Consider the following 16,499-nt stretch of genomic DNA (forward strand, 5'->3'; position numbering starts at 1 on the left):
CTTGACCAGGTTCAACAAAGCTAAAATAAATGAAATTTATTCTTGTCTACTTTATTGAAGAAAATTGTGTCAACACATAATGCTAAGTTTGAATATTTATGAACCAGTCAAGTAACTTGAAAAAAATTAAAGTAGTTTTGCTAAAAGTATGGTTTTGGGGTTTACATTTTGATATGTATATAAATAAATACATTCTATAGAATATATTATAAAATGTCCTTTTTAATGAATTAGACATTATAGATGTGTATGTGAACATATAGGCAGGTGAGTGTGTATGTGTGTATGTGTGTGTGTGTATGTGCATGCAGAGGTGTGCGTGTGGCATAATTAGAGAGTTTATGACCTCAAGTGCCTAAATTATATTTGCTAGCATGCTGATAGAGGGCCAAATAAGTCTTTTTAAAAAGTACTCAAGTAACCCCACAGCAGAGACTTAAATGCATTTTATATTTTAAATCATATTCATTATCATATGTAACTATGAAAATTGTGGAGATCTTGACTCTACAATAAATTAAAAAAAGAAAATTGTGGAAAAGATTTTAATTATAACACTGTACTGGATGATCTTAGGTTACATAGCCTATTATTATGATTTACTAGATAAAAATATAAATCTTGCTCTAATAATACATATTTTTGTTGTGGTATGTATTTTGAAAAATACAATTTTATTACATTGACATAAATGGTAGCATATGCTTATATATTTCTAGATTACATTTATTATTATAATTTAGCTGGAAAGATTAATAAATTAGTTCAGTTAAGACAGATGTCCTGGCAAGTCAAAAATATTCATTGATTCCTAATGTACACTGTAAAGAATTCCAAAAAAGGACACTTTTTTTTTTTTGAGTTGGAGTCTCACTCTGTCACACAGGCTGGAGTGCAGTGGCACTCTCACAGCCACCCCAGCGAAACTGCTGGGCTCCAGAGATCTTTCTGCCTCTGCCTTCCAAGCAGCCAGAACTACAGCGCATGCACTACCATGCCCCACTCATTTTAAATTTTTGATTTGTTGTAGAGATGAGGTCTCACCAAGTTGCCTAGGCTGGTCTTGAACCTGCAGGCTCAGACAATCCACTTGCCTCCGGCCTTCCAAAGTGCTGGGATTATGGGCTGAACCACTGAGCTCAGACTGACATTTTTTAGATAACTAGAAAACATAGTATACTCAGTAATTTTTCTACAGAACACAAAAATATTTGTAAAAATCTAATGTAAAGATAAAGCTCCTCTTCCTAAAAAAATCTAAATTTGCACATCTAAATATAGTTGGCGAGCAATTTCGTGAGGCTCATTGTTTTCTTCAAAATTAAGATATACCCTGGTTATCACATCCTGCAAAAAATGATATTGGACTAGCTGCATAAATATGGTTAGGTTACATAAACTCACTATGCCTTGGTTCTCTTATTTGTATGTTCTGCAAATTTTGAGTATTTGTATCTTGTGATTTTGAAGCATTGTGGGAATTAATATATTTCAAGTGCTAAGTTCAATGCCTGGTTCAAAGCAGCACCATATAGGCATTTATTCTTTTTTTTTTTTTGAGTTGGAGTCTCACCCAGTCGCCCAGACTGGAGTGCAGTGGCCGCTCCCAGCCACCGCAGCCTCGACCTGCTGGGCTCCGACGATCCTTCCGCCTTAGCCTTCCAATAGCTGAACTACAGGTGCGTGCTACCACGCCTGGCTAATTTTTGATTTATTGTAGAGATGAGGTCTCACCTGCCCAGGCGGGTCTCGAACCCGCGGGCTCAGGCAATCCACTCACCTCAGCCTCCCAAAGCGCTGAGATTACAGGCTGAGCCACCGAGCCCGGCTGGCATTTATTCTTATTGCAGTTGCTGTAAAATGCTGTAGATAGGCTGAAGGGGAAAGAATACCTAATATTTGGTAAACCATACTTTATAAAGATATTGAATTTAGGCTAGATCTTGAGATTTGATTTTGTATTGGCAGAGAAGAGAGCTGAGTGTTTTTAAAAACTGTGAATATATTTTAAGAAGTAGGAAAATTGTGTGACATGAATCCCTAAAGTATGTTCAAAAGCTGCATGCTCTGAGAATGGAAGAAGGGGAGGCCAGCAGAATGAATGAAGTGCCCCCAGAGGGTGAAGGGCTTTTGATACCATGGTTAGGAAGTTTCACTGGATAAGTCAAAAAGTATCTATATTTCTATCACATATCTTTCTATCTTCACTTTTATTTCTAGATTTATTCACTTTTATTTTTATAATCAAACAGACTACAACAATGAGGAACAGAACACTCAGCCTCACGTTGGTTAAATATAGCTGACACCAAGTGATAAAGAGAAATGAATATTTCCCAAAGCATCATCAATGAACCTATGGAAAGTGTTGCTAAAAATAGTCACATTAATGATAATAATATTTTCAAATTAGTATCAATGAACCTATGAAAAATATCACTACAAACAATGAAAAAAATGGTGGTTTAAAGAAAAATAGAAAAATAATTTGGCCTCGAAGGTGGAAATATCATGTGAAGAGTAGAGTAGTTTGAAGGTACCATGCACAGACTCTCTAATGCTAATGGCATGCATTACTTTCTCATGCACTGAATTGTAATGAGGTAATATTTTGAAAAACATGAATGGACATTTCTCTTTATTCTTTGAGATATACTTCATTCTAGCATGCCTCAGAAATTTGTCCATCTACTTGGTAGAGGTGAGTGGAAATAGAGGACAGTTATAGAGTTTACCCCAGAAGGAATGAAGCTATGTTCAACTTTGATATGCAAAATAGAAATCTCCAGCAAGACTACAGCCTAGAGAGATTATTTCACATGACTCCTTTTTCTCCCTTCCTTGATTTAACATATCAGTAGGAAATCTAAAAGGACACAACTTATAGAGTTGTCCCACAGGGTAAAGAAAACACATCCTTTGTCTATGAAAGCTGGGCTAGTTCCAAGATAGTTAAGAGGGTATGACAGAAAAGAAGAGGACAAAAATCCTACCTGCATTCCTGGCACTAGGAATGGTAAGAAAGAGAAATGAGGAAAGAAAGAATAATTTTCCTGCTTTATTCCGAGGTTTTGATGTAGAGAGAAGATGTATCTAGATATGGTGAAGGACATAGTAAGAGAATAAGGATCCTGTCCTAGTTTCTTATTTGCATCCTTAAGAAGGGTTGGGTATTTCAGGCTTCTTTCAGTGCATGTCAATGGGCTAAGAAACTGATGATCGCCTCCAGGAGAGTTAACTCTCCTCAGACTGTTTTAATGATCAGATCAGAGTAAGATTTAGCTTAGATGGCTTTTTTCCCCCCTCCCTGATAGTCAATGGGTGGTATCATGCAAGGAAAGCCAATTGCTTAGAGATAAATGAAAGGTGTGACATTATTTCTCTACATAAAGTCCCCTGCATACGAACCTTCAAGTTACAAACTTTCAAAGATGTAAACATACCTTCCCATGCCCTATCATGTAAGCTAGTTCACATGTCTGGTGTTGCATTATCAAGTGCATGCATCCTCTATAAGTAGTTATACTTTCATATACTTTACTGTACAGTACTGTATAGAATTCAACAGTATCTTTATTTTAAGCCCAGAAAGTCAAGAAGCAAGTATAAAAACAGTGATGAAGCCGGGCTCGGTGGCTCAGCCTGTAATCCTGTGCCTTTAGGAGACTGAGGTGAGTAGATTTCCTGAGCCCACGGGTTCGAGACCCACCTGGGCAACTTGGCGAGACCTCATCTCTACAATAAATCAAAAATCAGCCGGGCATGGTAGCGCACGCCTGTAGTTCCAGCTACTTGGAAGGCTGAGGCGAAAGGATCGCCGGAGCCCAGCAGGTCGAGGCTGCGGTAGCCGGGAGTGGCCACTGCACTCCAGTCTGGGCAGCAAAGTGAGACTCCAACTCAAAAAACAAAAACAAAAAACAAACAGTGATGATGTAACTGGTACAGTACTTTATAGCTGATTGTGTTAGTTGGGTACCTAGTCAGATTTTATTGGACTTAAGAACAAATTTGGCTTTGCAGAAGTTTGTCAGTTTAATGAGGTCCCACTTGTCTATCTTATCTCTCATGACCTGTGGGTTTCAGGTTTTGTTCAGGAATTGGATGCCAGTTCCAATTTCCATGAGGGTATGTCCTTCATTTTCTAAGGTTCTTATGGTTTGAGGTTTTACGCTTAGGTCTCTGATCCATTTAGAGGTAATTTTTGTGTATGGGAATAGATAGGGGTCCTGTTTCAATCTTCTGCATGTGGTCAGCCAGTTTTCCCAGCACCATTTACTGAATAGGTTCAAGAGAGTAGGGAGACAGCCTACAGACTGGGAAAAAGTATTTGCCAACTCCAGGTCTGACAAAAGTTTAACATTTTGGATCTACAAGGAACTCAAATGTGCTGAAAAGAAAAAAACAAACAACTTCATTGTAAAATGGGCAAAAGATATGAACAGACACTTCTCAAAGGAAGACATCCGAGTCAGCCAACAGACACATGAAGAAATGTTCAACCTCACTAATCATTAGGGAGATGCAAATCTAAACCACACTGAGATACCACCTAACTCCAGTCAGAATGGCAATTATCAATAACTCAAAAAATAACAGCTGCTGGAGAGGGTGTGGTGAAAAGGGAACACTTCTACGCTGTTGGTGGGAGTGCAAACTAGTGCAACCTCTGTGGAAAATAGTATGGCGATTTCTAAAAGCTCTAAATATTGACCTCCCATATAACCCCGCAATTCCCCTACTAGGAATATACCCTGAAGAACTCAAATCACTCTATAAAAAAGATACCTGCACACGTATGTTTATCACAGCATTGTTCACAATAGCAAGAACCTGGAAGCAACCATGCTGCCCATCTAAAGAGGACTGGATTAAAAAAATGTGGTACATATACACGATGGACTACTACACAGCCATAAAAAAGAACAAAATCATGAATTTCACAGCAGCCTGGATGGAACTAGAGTCTATAATACTGAGTGACCTCTAACAGAAACAAAGATCTGAGTATCACATGTTCTCACTCATATAGTGGACCTTGAACATCCAACGTAATACTATAAGAAAATGACTGACAGTAATGGGAAACTATGGGGGTCGGTAAGGGAGATGGGACTAACGGTAGTAAATATCTGTCTGGGGACGGGGAGACACCTCTTATCAACAAGGGTGCCTGAACAAAACATATTTGTATACCTAACCCTTAACTGTACCCCACAATATCATAATAAAAAATATTGATAAAAAAATAAAAATAAAAAACAAACTAGCAAGAAAGAAAAAGAACAAATTTGACTTATGAATGCATTCTCAAGATGGAACTCGTTTGTATGTAGGGCACTTACCATATTTGAATATTAATATGAGTTCAATTTGTTCAACCTACTTTTATGCACTTAATTTAAAATATAAAGTTGAGGAACAGATATTCATATATAGTATATTACAATTATGACATTACCACACTATGTTCTTCTTCCAACACACTGAAATGAAACTTGAAGTTCTCCTTTTCCTTCTCTCTCTCTCTCTTTCTTTTTTCTTTTCTTTTTTTGAATCAGAGTCTCACTCTATTGCCCAGGAAGGAGTGCAGTGGCATGCACATGACCACTACAGCCTCAGCTTGCTGGGCTCAGGTGATCCTTTTGCCTCAGTCTTCCAAGTAGCTGGAACCACAGGCAAGTGCCACCACACCTGGCTACTTTTTAAAAATTTATTTATCATAGAAATGAGGTTTCACCAAGTTGCCCAGGCTAGTCTCAAATCCCTGAGTTCAGGCAATCCTCTTGCCTTCACCTCCCAAAATGCTCCCAAAGGCATGAGACACTGCACCTAGCTGAAACTTGAAGTTTTAAAAAATAAAGATCCTCTGCCGGAAGAATTTTTTTTAGGACAATATGCATAAGCAACAAGTAAATAATAATAATGACTTTTTTGTTCATTTAATTTTAAATGTATTCTATTTTGGTTGCATCAATTAATTTTCTACAGCCACTAAAATTGAGGACAAAGTATATACTGCGTTCAGTGGTTTTACTTTTTCATGATTGTTGGATTTTCTGCTTCAGGAAACAATGTATTGAAATAAGATTTTCTCTTAGTATTTGTAATGTGCTTTACTTTACAAGTCTCTAGGTAAAATTTGAAAATTCTCTGTGGAAAACATTGAAGTCAAAAGGCATTTTGGAATTTTTCACAAGTACCTGAGTAAATTTATTTCAAGTTATTGGGAAAAGGGGAGTAGAAAAACTCTGAGATACTGTGTAAGTTGTAACTAGACAGAAAGACTGCATGTTACTCTCCCATTTTTTTAACCAACAATTACATTAGAGAAAATGCTGATTCTGTAAACGTATGAAAATAAAATAAAGACTGATGGATTTGTAATTGGGAAGAGTTCCAAAAGCGAATGAAGGCTGTTTATACAATAGCATTGTTTTTCACATAGTAGACACTTTAAAAATGTTTGCTGAATGAATTGATTATCCTTGCGAACACCTGGAATCAGTTAGCCTAATACATTTATCTGGAATACAGAGTACATTTTTCCAGAGCTGGAGATTTGTCTGCAGCACATTTGAATAATACAGCCGTTTCATTTCCTCCATTTCATTTCCCTTCACCTCCAATCTTGGCTTTCCTGTAAATGCCTTCAACTGTGCTGACAATTTCACTGTTGACTACTCTGCCAGTGCAGAGGTCTGAGCAGTGGTCCAGGCCCAAACCAATTGCTCCTGGGCATTTCCCTTAAGTAGCTCAAACATTCAGTTCTAGAGTTTGGATTTAAAAATATCTGCCAACAATATACTGACAGTACAATGGGCCTTTAGATTTTTCTTCCTTTTCTATTCAACTGTTTTTCATACACTAGCTATATTTTTTAAAGAGTTTGTACTATTTTTTAAAATGTTGCCAAAGTGAAATTATTTTATTTGATACAACTTAGAGGGAACTCAATGGCAGGATGATTATAAGCCTGAATTTTGTTTTATTAATTTTAATTTTATTCTGCTACTATTCAGAAAAAGCTCCTAACATAGTTGTTTTTAGTGTGAATCTTTGTGCTGAAATTTTAATTAAGGGATCTGCATCCAAACTGTGTCTTCCCTCAGTTTATCCATTTACTAATTGGAGACAGTCTACAGTTTGGGGTCAAAATACCTGTTCCAAACCCTTGCACTCTTTCATAAAAGTTGTGGCATTGAACAAGTCACTATTCGTCTCCAATCCAATTCCCTTTATCTCTTTACCATTATTACTAGAAGAAAGTGTCTGCAGACATAGTAAAGCATCTAAAAATAACTGTGGGCATGTCCCATTACAAGTAGAATTAGCTAAGTATGCCGATGACATGAATAGTAATAGCCTGACCTGCAGTTTTTGCATCTGCAAAAACAGAATTGTTATGTTCTTTTGAAAGCCCGGGAGACAATGTCTTCGTACGTAGATCTGTCAATTGGTAGCCCCTCTGTGATGATTTCTTTCTGTTTTGTGTCGTGGGAGCTTTTTGTTGTTTGCTTAGAAAAGACCAGAGAAATTAATGCATCTGTTTCTTCTTCTTCAGAATGTTTAGTAAAGTGTCAACTCAAAGATGGGCAGTAGGACATATTAGTAAAAGCGAATCAGTATCATATAGTAAGGAAATAACATGGGTTTTCGAGAGTGAACAACAGATTCTAATCCTGGTTCCACCTCTAACTATCTGACTGTGAGTATGTTATATAACCTTTCAGAACTGCCTGGCTTTCCATCTGTAAAATAAAGTAATACCTCCCTTATATATTATTGTGAATAAAAATTTAAAGGTTTATAAATTGTTTAGCACACAATAAGCTCTCTCCCCACAATACTTTACACTAGAACCAGAAATCTTAGAGTTAGTATGTAACTCTTTCATTTTCCAGTGGGAAACTGAAATCTGGCAAAACTAAACTAGCTCAAAGTCATATAATGACTTAGTGACTAAGACTGTTGTATAATCCATTTTTCTTAATAAGACCAAATGTCCTTTTTACTCCAGAACAATGCCATTGTTATTAGTTACTACCACGATCATATTTCTGACTTAGAGGATGATTGCATTTCTCATTGTGATAAGAGAAAATTCTAGTAATCTTATTTTATATTTGAGATTTATATTACAATCATTGTTGTCTAGAATAAAATTTGGTTCTAAAGCAAATGCATTAGCAACATATAATTTATTTAGGGTCATATAACTAAGTTCAAAACAACTTGATTTCCCTGGTGTATACTCTGAGCTCCATTCTAGCAATCAAAGATAGTATATTTAAATGTGATTTAATAGTACTTAGTTGATATATTATTTAATTTATTGCATCATGTACCTGTAAAATTTCATCGTAGTACAAAAGCAAGCTTACTGTATAAATGCTATGGTTTCAGCTGTTTCTTTAGTATTAAAATGTAGTTTCTCCCATTATTTATATTTTATTTTATCCCATGATAATTTTGGAATAAAATGCAATTTCTTACTTCATGTAAATGTATATTCATATCATATCATATCCAGTATAATCAAGATGAAACAGTGTTTTGTTCAAAAGTCCTTTCCTGTTCAAAAGAAATGGTTTTCTAGAGTGAAGGTCTAAACTGAAGTACTATGCATGTGATGGCCTAATGGCTTTCTTAAAAATATTTCTGGCAAAGTCAATTTTGTTAAAAAAACAACTCTGCAAAACTAACTACACTTCTAAAAAATATAGTAGCAGTTATAACACACAGATCTTCTATTGAAGGAAGCATCTTGGTATAATGTCTCTGTGGGTGGTAAAATATTAGAAATTCAATTCTAATAGTCACTGTTATATCTGGTACATCAGACTTTTCTTACACTAATTGGCCATTATAACTTAGAGTAAATCACTTAACCTCTCTAAACCTCTGATTCCTTTTCTCTCTAATCATAAACAGCAATCGCTGCTTAAGAATAATGAGATATTTAAGATATCGCCATCCTTGAAAGAAAGTTGTGTCAAATTAAATTTTTTCCAGGTCTTGCTCCATCAGTGACACTCTTTTTGCCCAGTAACTTCAAAGTCTTTCTTCACCACATCTTCTTTTGATAATTCATCAAATTCTGACCCTAGTCTCACCATCATTCCTCCACTAGACCCTACTCTTTTTCCTTCCATAGCTAATTTTCTTGAGTTTTCTCACCTCTGATGCAACCACATATGACAGTAGGGAACATTAGAAAAACTGCAACTTGTGTGCCTGGAAGGGAAGGACAGACAGATAAAGTGAAGTTGCAAGCACGGTCAGGGGAATTTCCAGTTTCTGGTCCTTCAGTAGGGTGCTCGGACATCTTTACTCTGTCCTTACATCAAGTAAAGAGCTGAATGAATTGAAAAACCTACAGCTCTTCTTAGATCCATAGATAAGTGAGGTCACAAGGGAAAATGCTACCACCAAAACTGGAGAGAAAGCGGCAAATAAATAATTTACTGCCACAGAAACCCTCCAGCAGAAACCTCAGAGGAAACCAGTGCCAGGGATAAAAAAGCCTGAACTGTAATTGACACATTGCTGGAAGTTTAGTGTGGACAAGTTTAAGAGTAAAAAACTCCCGAGGGACCTATGACTAGGGTGGGTCCCCAAAGTTTTTTGAGTTTGACCTTCAGGTGCTTGAGCTGGTTCTCACAGTAAGTATCAGAGAAAAATACTCCTATGATTCCAGAAGAGAGAAGAGAAAACAAACCATTTTGAAATACGCCAGAGCATATATGCTCTTCTCAAAACAAGCACTGTCCTTCAGAGCCTGAATCATGTTTTATGAGTCTAACCCACTTGGAGAAAGGCAAGCATTCAACTTTGGTCCTCTAGTCATCCTGTCCCACCTGGAGGTTGGAAGGGTGGGGTGAGGGAGACAGAAACACATGTGACATCCATAGTTCAGAGGCACAGGTTCACTAAAATACTGAGACCTACTCATAGGACTATGGAGCACTGCACTTCCCTTTCTCCCATACCTTACCACCACATTACTAACGGCCTATTGACAGCAGTTCCTTTTGCACAATACATATCTGACTAATAACAACAACAACAAAAGACAAGGCACACTAAAAGGTAGAAAACACAGCATAAAGAGACAAAGCAAGCATCAGAACCAAACCCAGCTATGGCCGGGATGTATGTTGGAAATATCATACAGAGATTAAAAACAATTAATTTATTAATTAATTGATTAATATGCTAAGGGATTTAATGGGAAAATTGACAACATAAGCGATAAACATTCTAAGAAAACTTTTTTTAATGCTGGAGATAAAAAACGCAGTCACAGGAATGAAGAACACTTTTTGTTTGTTTTAAAGAAGGATTTATTGAGAGGACAGAAAAGCTCCCAGAGCGGGAGGGAACCCGAGGGGGTTGCCCTTTTTTTGTTTTCATTAGGATTTCTTTATTCATTTTTTTAAAGATTTTATTTTAGAGTTGTTGGCTACATGTGAGGATGTACCACTTAAATAAATTGCATGCAGTTGAGGTTTGGGCTTCCAGTGGGTCCTCTCTCCTCCGATAGCAGACCTTGTACCTCTCTTCTCCTGATAGTGGACATTTTACCCAGTGTGTTGTTGTGTGCCCTTTATCTCTCCTCCCTCTTTTCATCATCAATGTCCAGTGTCTCTTGTTCTCTTCTTTGTGTTTGTGTGTCCAGTGATCAGGGCCCACTTATGAGTGAGAACATGCAGTATTTGGGGTTTTTTTTCTTTGATAATTCACTTAGAGTGATGGTCTCTGATTACATCTATGTTACTGCAAAGGACATGATTTTGCTCTCCTTTATGACTGTGTAGTATTCCATTGTGTATTCACACTACATTTTCTTTCTCCAGTACACTTTTGATGGGCATCTTGGTGGTCTCCATGTTTTTGCTATTGTGAATAGTGCTGCAATGAACATGTACAGGTGTCTTTTTTGGTAGAACAATTTATGTTCCTCTGTGTATATTCCCAGAAGAGGGTTGGATCATATGATAACTCAATTTTTAGTTCTTTGAGAAAATGCCACATGCTTTCCACACAGGTTGAACTAGCTTACATTCCCACCAAAAGGTTAGAAGGATGAAGAACATCTTTGTCTCATTAGTAAACTGACATGACTGAGGAAAAACATCTCTGAGCTTAAGGACATTTTAATAGAAACTTTCAAAATAGGAAAGCAAAGAGAAAAAAAGATTTAGCAAAGGGTAACAGGAAATCTGTATTTGTTTGTTTTGCATTGCTATATATAAATACTTGAGGCTTGGTAATTTATAAAGGAAAGAGGTATATTTTGACTCATGGTGCTGCATGGTGCTGGCATCTGTTGGGTTTTTGGTGAGGCCTCAGATAACTCACAATCATGGTGGAAGGCAGAAAGGGAGAAGGCATATCACATGACCAGAACAGAAGCAAGAGAGGAAAAGGTGGTGCTAGGCTCTTCTAAACAATCAGTTCTCACTTGAACTAATAGAATGAGAGCTCACTCACTGCCCTGAGAACAGCACCAAGCCATTCATGAGGGATCAACCTCCATAATCCAAACACCTCCCACTAGGTCCCACCTCTAACATTGGGGATCATATTTCAACATGAGATTTGGAGGAACAACAATCCAAACTATATCAATCTCCAAGAACTGTGGAAAAACTACAAAAATCCTAACATGAGTTTAATGAGAAGAAAGACAGAAAAGAAGAAAAGAAATATTTGTAGCAATAATGACTGAGAATTTTCCCAAATTTATGTTAGACACCAAACCTTAGATGCAAAAAGCTCAGAAAACACTAAGTAGAATAAATGTCAAAAAACTCTACATTCAGACATGCCATATTCAAACTGCAGAAAATAAAATATAAAGAAAACTAACTAGAACTAAGCCAGGAAAAAAAAAAAAAAAACCCTTACCTATAGAGGAGCAAAAAAATGAATTATATCCAACGTCTCAAAAATTATGAAAGTGAGAAGAGAATAAAGTGAAAGTGTTAACAAAACCAACAAAATCCCTATCAATCTACATATCTGTGCTATGCAAAATTATCCTTCAAAAGTGAAAGAGAAATACAAACTTTCTCAGACAAACAAAAATTGAGGGGATTTGTTGCTAATAGACTTGCCTTGCAAAAAATATTAAAAGAAGGTCTTCAGAGAGTGAGAAAACTATATAGTCAGAAATTCATATCTTCATAAAGAAAGGAAGACATTCAGAGAAAGAATACAACAAAGATAAAAACTTTTCTTTTTTTTCTTGAGTTGGGGTCTCACTCTGTCACCCAAGCTGTATAGTGCAGTGGCACACCCATGGCCACCCCAGCGTTGACCTGCTGGGCTCTGTGATCCTTCCGCCTCAGTCTTCCAGGTAGCCAGAACTACGAGCGCACGCTACCATGCCCTGCTAATTTTTTATTTATTGTAGAGATGCGGTCTCGCCAAGTTGCCCGGGCAGGTCTCGAACCCGCGGGCTCAGACAATCTACTTGCCTCTGCCTTCCAAAGTGCTGGGCTTACAGGCTGAGCCACAGAGTCCAGCCCATTTTTCTTATCTTTAATTGGTTTAACTGATAACAGTTCTTTCAAAATAATGGCAATGATGTACTCAACTATATATACTTATGCATATATATATAAATGTATACTTATTTATAAGTGAAACAAATGACAATAAAGATACATGGGATGAGAGGAAGGAATTAAGAATATTTTGCTATTGTAAGATATTTGTAGGCTAGATGCGGTGACCTATACCTGCAATCCCAACACTTTGGGAGGCGGAGTCAAGAGGATTGTCTGAGTCTAGAGGTTTGAGACCAGCTTGGACAACTTGGTGAGACCTCATAGCTACAATAGATTTAAAAACTTAGCCAGGTGTGGCGGCATGCACCTGTGTTTCCAACTACTTGGAAGGCTGAGGCGGAAGGATTGCCTGAGCCCAGCAAGTGGTAGTTGCAGCCAGTGAGCCATGATTGTGCTACTGCACTCCAGCCTGGGTGACAGAGGGAGCACTCCAGCCTGGGTGACAGAGGGAGACTCCAACTCAAAAAAAATAAAATAATTTTTTTTTTTGCACTACCCATGAAGCAGTACAATGTTATTTGAAAGTAGACTTGAATTTTAGTTGTAAATATATATTGCAAACTCAAGAACAACCACTGAAATTTTTTAAAAGTACAACTGACATGCTAAGAAAGAAGAGAAAATGGGAACTTACGAAATGCTCAATAAAAACCACAAAGGAGTGGAAGAAAAAATAGAAACAAACAAAAAATGCTAGTTAGGTGGGAAACAATGGGAACTCACATATATTGCTCATGGGAATGTAAAATGGTATAGCCACTTTGTACTACGGTTTGGCACTATCTTATAAACTAAACACATTTCTATTTGATTCAGCAATTGTTCTGATTGAAATTTATCCAAATGAGGCAAACACTCACGTCCACACAAAACACAGATGTTTATAACAGCCATATTCACAATTGCTAAAACTCTGAAACAACCAAGATGTTCTTCTATAGGTGAGTGGATAAGTAAAAGGGGGTACGTCTAGACAATGGAATACTATTCAGCACTAAATAGAAATGAACTATCAAACCATGAAAGGGTATGCAGAAAACTTAAGTGCATATTACTAAGTGAAATAAGTCAATCAGGTCATACCATATCTTGTATGATTCCACCTATATTATTTTCTGGAAAAGACAAAACTATGAAAACAGAAAAGGATTAGTGGTTAGCAGGGAGAGAGCGATGACTAGCTGATGAGAAGATTATTTTTAGGGCAGTAAAACTATTCTGTATGATTCTATAATGGTGCTATATATTTGTCATATATTTGTGAAAACTCAGTCCATGTATAACAGTAAGAATGAATATAATATGTGTGGTATAATATAAAGTAATGATATAATATGATGCAAACTATCTGTAATAAAACTGGCTCTCTTCTTGTTATAAAGGCAGACTGGAAACTTTGAGAGAAAGACTAAAGGTATATTATGATCAAAATGAAATTCTTTATGACTAAGTAAAACTAACTAAAAATAATTTATATACATTAATATATTCACATATAAACCCATGTTATTTTCACTGGCTGTGTATCATCTTAAATATTTTCAATTACTATGAGCCCCACTGTTGGGGACACATGATTTAAAAGACTACTGCCTGATCTTTTATTACTTAGACATTTCTTTAGCAATTCAGCCAAGACTGTCTTCCCTCAAAGTGTGCTTCAATATTATCTGGTGCCCTTTATACAGGAATGATGGTGTACGCTTGTAGTCTGAACTACTCAGGAGGCTGAGGCAGAGGGAACGCCTGAGCTCAGGTGACTGAGGTTACAATGAGATGAAGTTATGCCACTGCATGCTAGCCTAAGTGACAGAGTGAGTCTCTGACTTCAAAAAAGACCACAAGAAAATTTATAACAATTTTTGAAGTGATTGAAGATGAAAATGCAACCTATTTAAATGGCAAAAATAAAGCAAAAATAGTGCTTAGAGGGAGAATTCATAGCTTTAAAGTCATACATTAATAAAGAAGAAGGGTTGAAAATCAGTTTCTGAAGCTAAAAATTTGCTAGAAAAAGAGCAAATTGAACCCAAAGTATTGGGAAGAAAGGAAGAATGATTAAAATAAGAATATTACTAAGTGAAATACACAAGCAACAGAAAAAAAATCAATGAAATAAATGTAGCCCACTTATTAAAAAGACTAATAAAGTTGATACAATTATAATTAGACCAATCAACAAGAGAAGAAAACAAAATTAACCTTAACAGTGACAGAAGAAACATCTCTACAGCTTCCTAGGATACTTAAAGTATAACAAGATGTAAGGAGCTTCTATGATGGCCTCTAGAGATGCCTGCCTCCATGGAGTCATGGCTTTGTATAATAAATACTCTCTCCTTGAGCAACCAATAGAATACCTCAACATACAGAGCACATCATTTTAATTTTATATTGCAGGAAATTGTAACTTTTATCTTAGCAAACAATCTCATTTGTTTCTGTCTTTAATGAAATAAATTTCTATGTTAGATAGGCCCATGCATAATCGAGGGCAGATTCAAGCTGACAGCCTTCTAGGAATCAAGGCCCTTAGTCCAATAATTCAAAAGAAACTAGATAAACTTAGAAGTGGATCCTTCCTGCAGGCTTTCTTTTCTTTTTACCTTTTAAATTTTTTATTTTAAAGATATGGGGTACAATTCAGGGTTAGGTATACAAATATTCATTATGCATGTACCCTTGTTGATGAGGTGTGCTCCTCCTTCCCCAGGCAGATTCCCACTACTGCCAATCTTACCTCCCTGCTCCCTCAACCCCCGCGCCCCTCAGTTTCCCGCTACTGTCAATCCTTTTCTTATAGTATTGCCACAGTTGTTCAAGGTCTGCTTATCGGTGAGAACGTGTGATACTTAGCTCTTTGTTTCTGTGAAAGATCACTCAGTATTCTAGACTCTAAGTTCATTCAGGTTGCTGCGAAGTTCATGATTTTGTTCTTTATGGTTGCACAGTATTCCTTTGTGTATATCTACCACTTTTTTTTAATCCAGTTCTCTTTTAATGGGCAGCACGGTTGGTTCCATGTTCTTGCTATTGTGAACAATGCTGCGACAAATATACATGTGCAGATATCTGATTTGAGTTCTTCCAGGTATATTCCCAGTAAAGGGATTGCGGGTCATATGGAAAGTCGATTTTTAGAACTTTTAGGAATCGCCACAATGTTTTCCACAGAAGCTGTACTAGTTTACACTCCCACCAACAGTGTACAAATGTTCCCTTTTCAACACATCCTCTCTAGCATCTGTTATTTTTTGTTACTGATGATTGCCATCCTGACTGGAGTTAGGTGGTATCTCAGTGTAGTTTTAATTTGCATTTCTTTGATGACTAGTGAGGTTGAGCATTTTTTCATGTGTTTGTTGGCTTTCAGATGAGACCCTATTTCTTTCAGATGAGACACAAATTGATGCCACGTTTGAAGCCTTATGATAGACTCTAAAGCAACAGACCAACCTAAGACATGCTCCGATTCTGACCCACAGAAAATCTGAGAAAATAGTGTATGTTTAAGCTGTTAAGTTTGTGATAATTAGTTATGCAGCAATAAATAAGTGATATGTAATGTAATATTATGAACAAGCGTATGCAAATAAATGCAGTACCTTATATGAAGTGAATAAATTCTTTAAAAGACACAAATTACCAAAAAACTGACTTTAAAATAATATGTCTCAATATTCCAATATTAGTGAAAGTTATTAGATTCATATTAAGGAACTTTCCCACAAAGAAATCTCTAAACTTAAATGATTTTAGTGGTGAATTCCATCAACACCTGAAGTAGTATTAATCTTATACCACTTCATACACAAAATAGAGGAAGAAGAAGCAGTAACTTACTCATTTTATAAAGTCAACATTAACATAACAACCAAGTCCCCCAAAATAAAAAGGGCTCGGTGGCTCAGCCTGTAATCCCGC

The sequence above is a fragment of the Carlito syrichta genome, unplaced genomic scaffold (assembly GCF_000164805.1).
Source record: "Carlito syrichta isolate Samal-C Ts95f unplaced genomic scaffold, Tarsius_syrichta-2.0.1 Scaffold305058, whole genome shotgun sequence".
Taxonomy (NCBI): domain Eukaryota; kingdom Metazoa; phylum Chordata; class Mammalia; order Primates; family Tarsiidae; genus Carlito; species Carlito syrichta.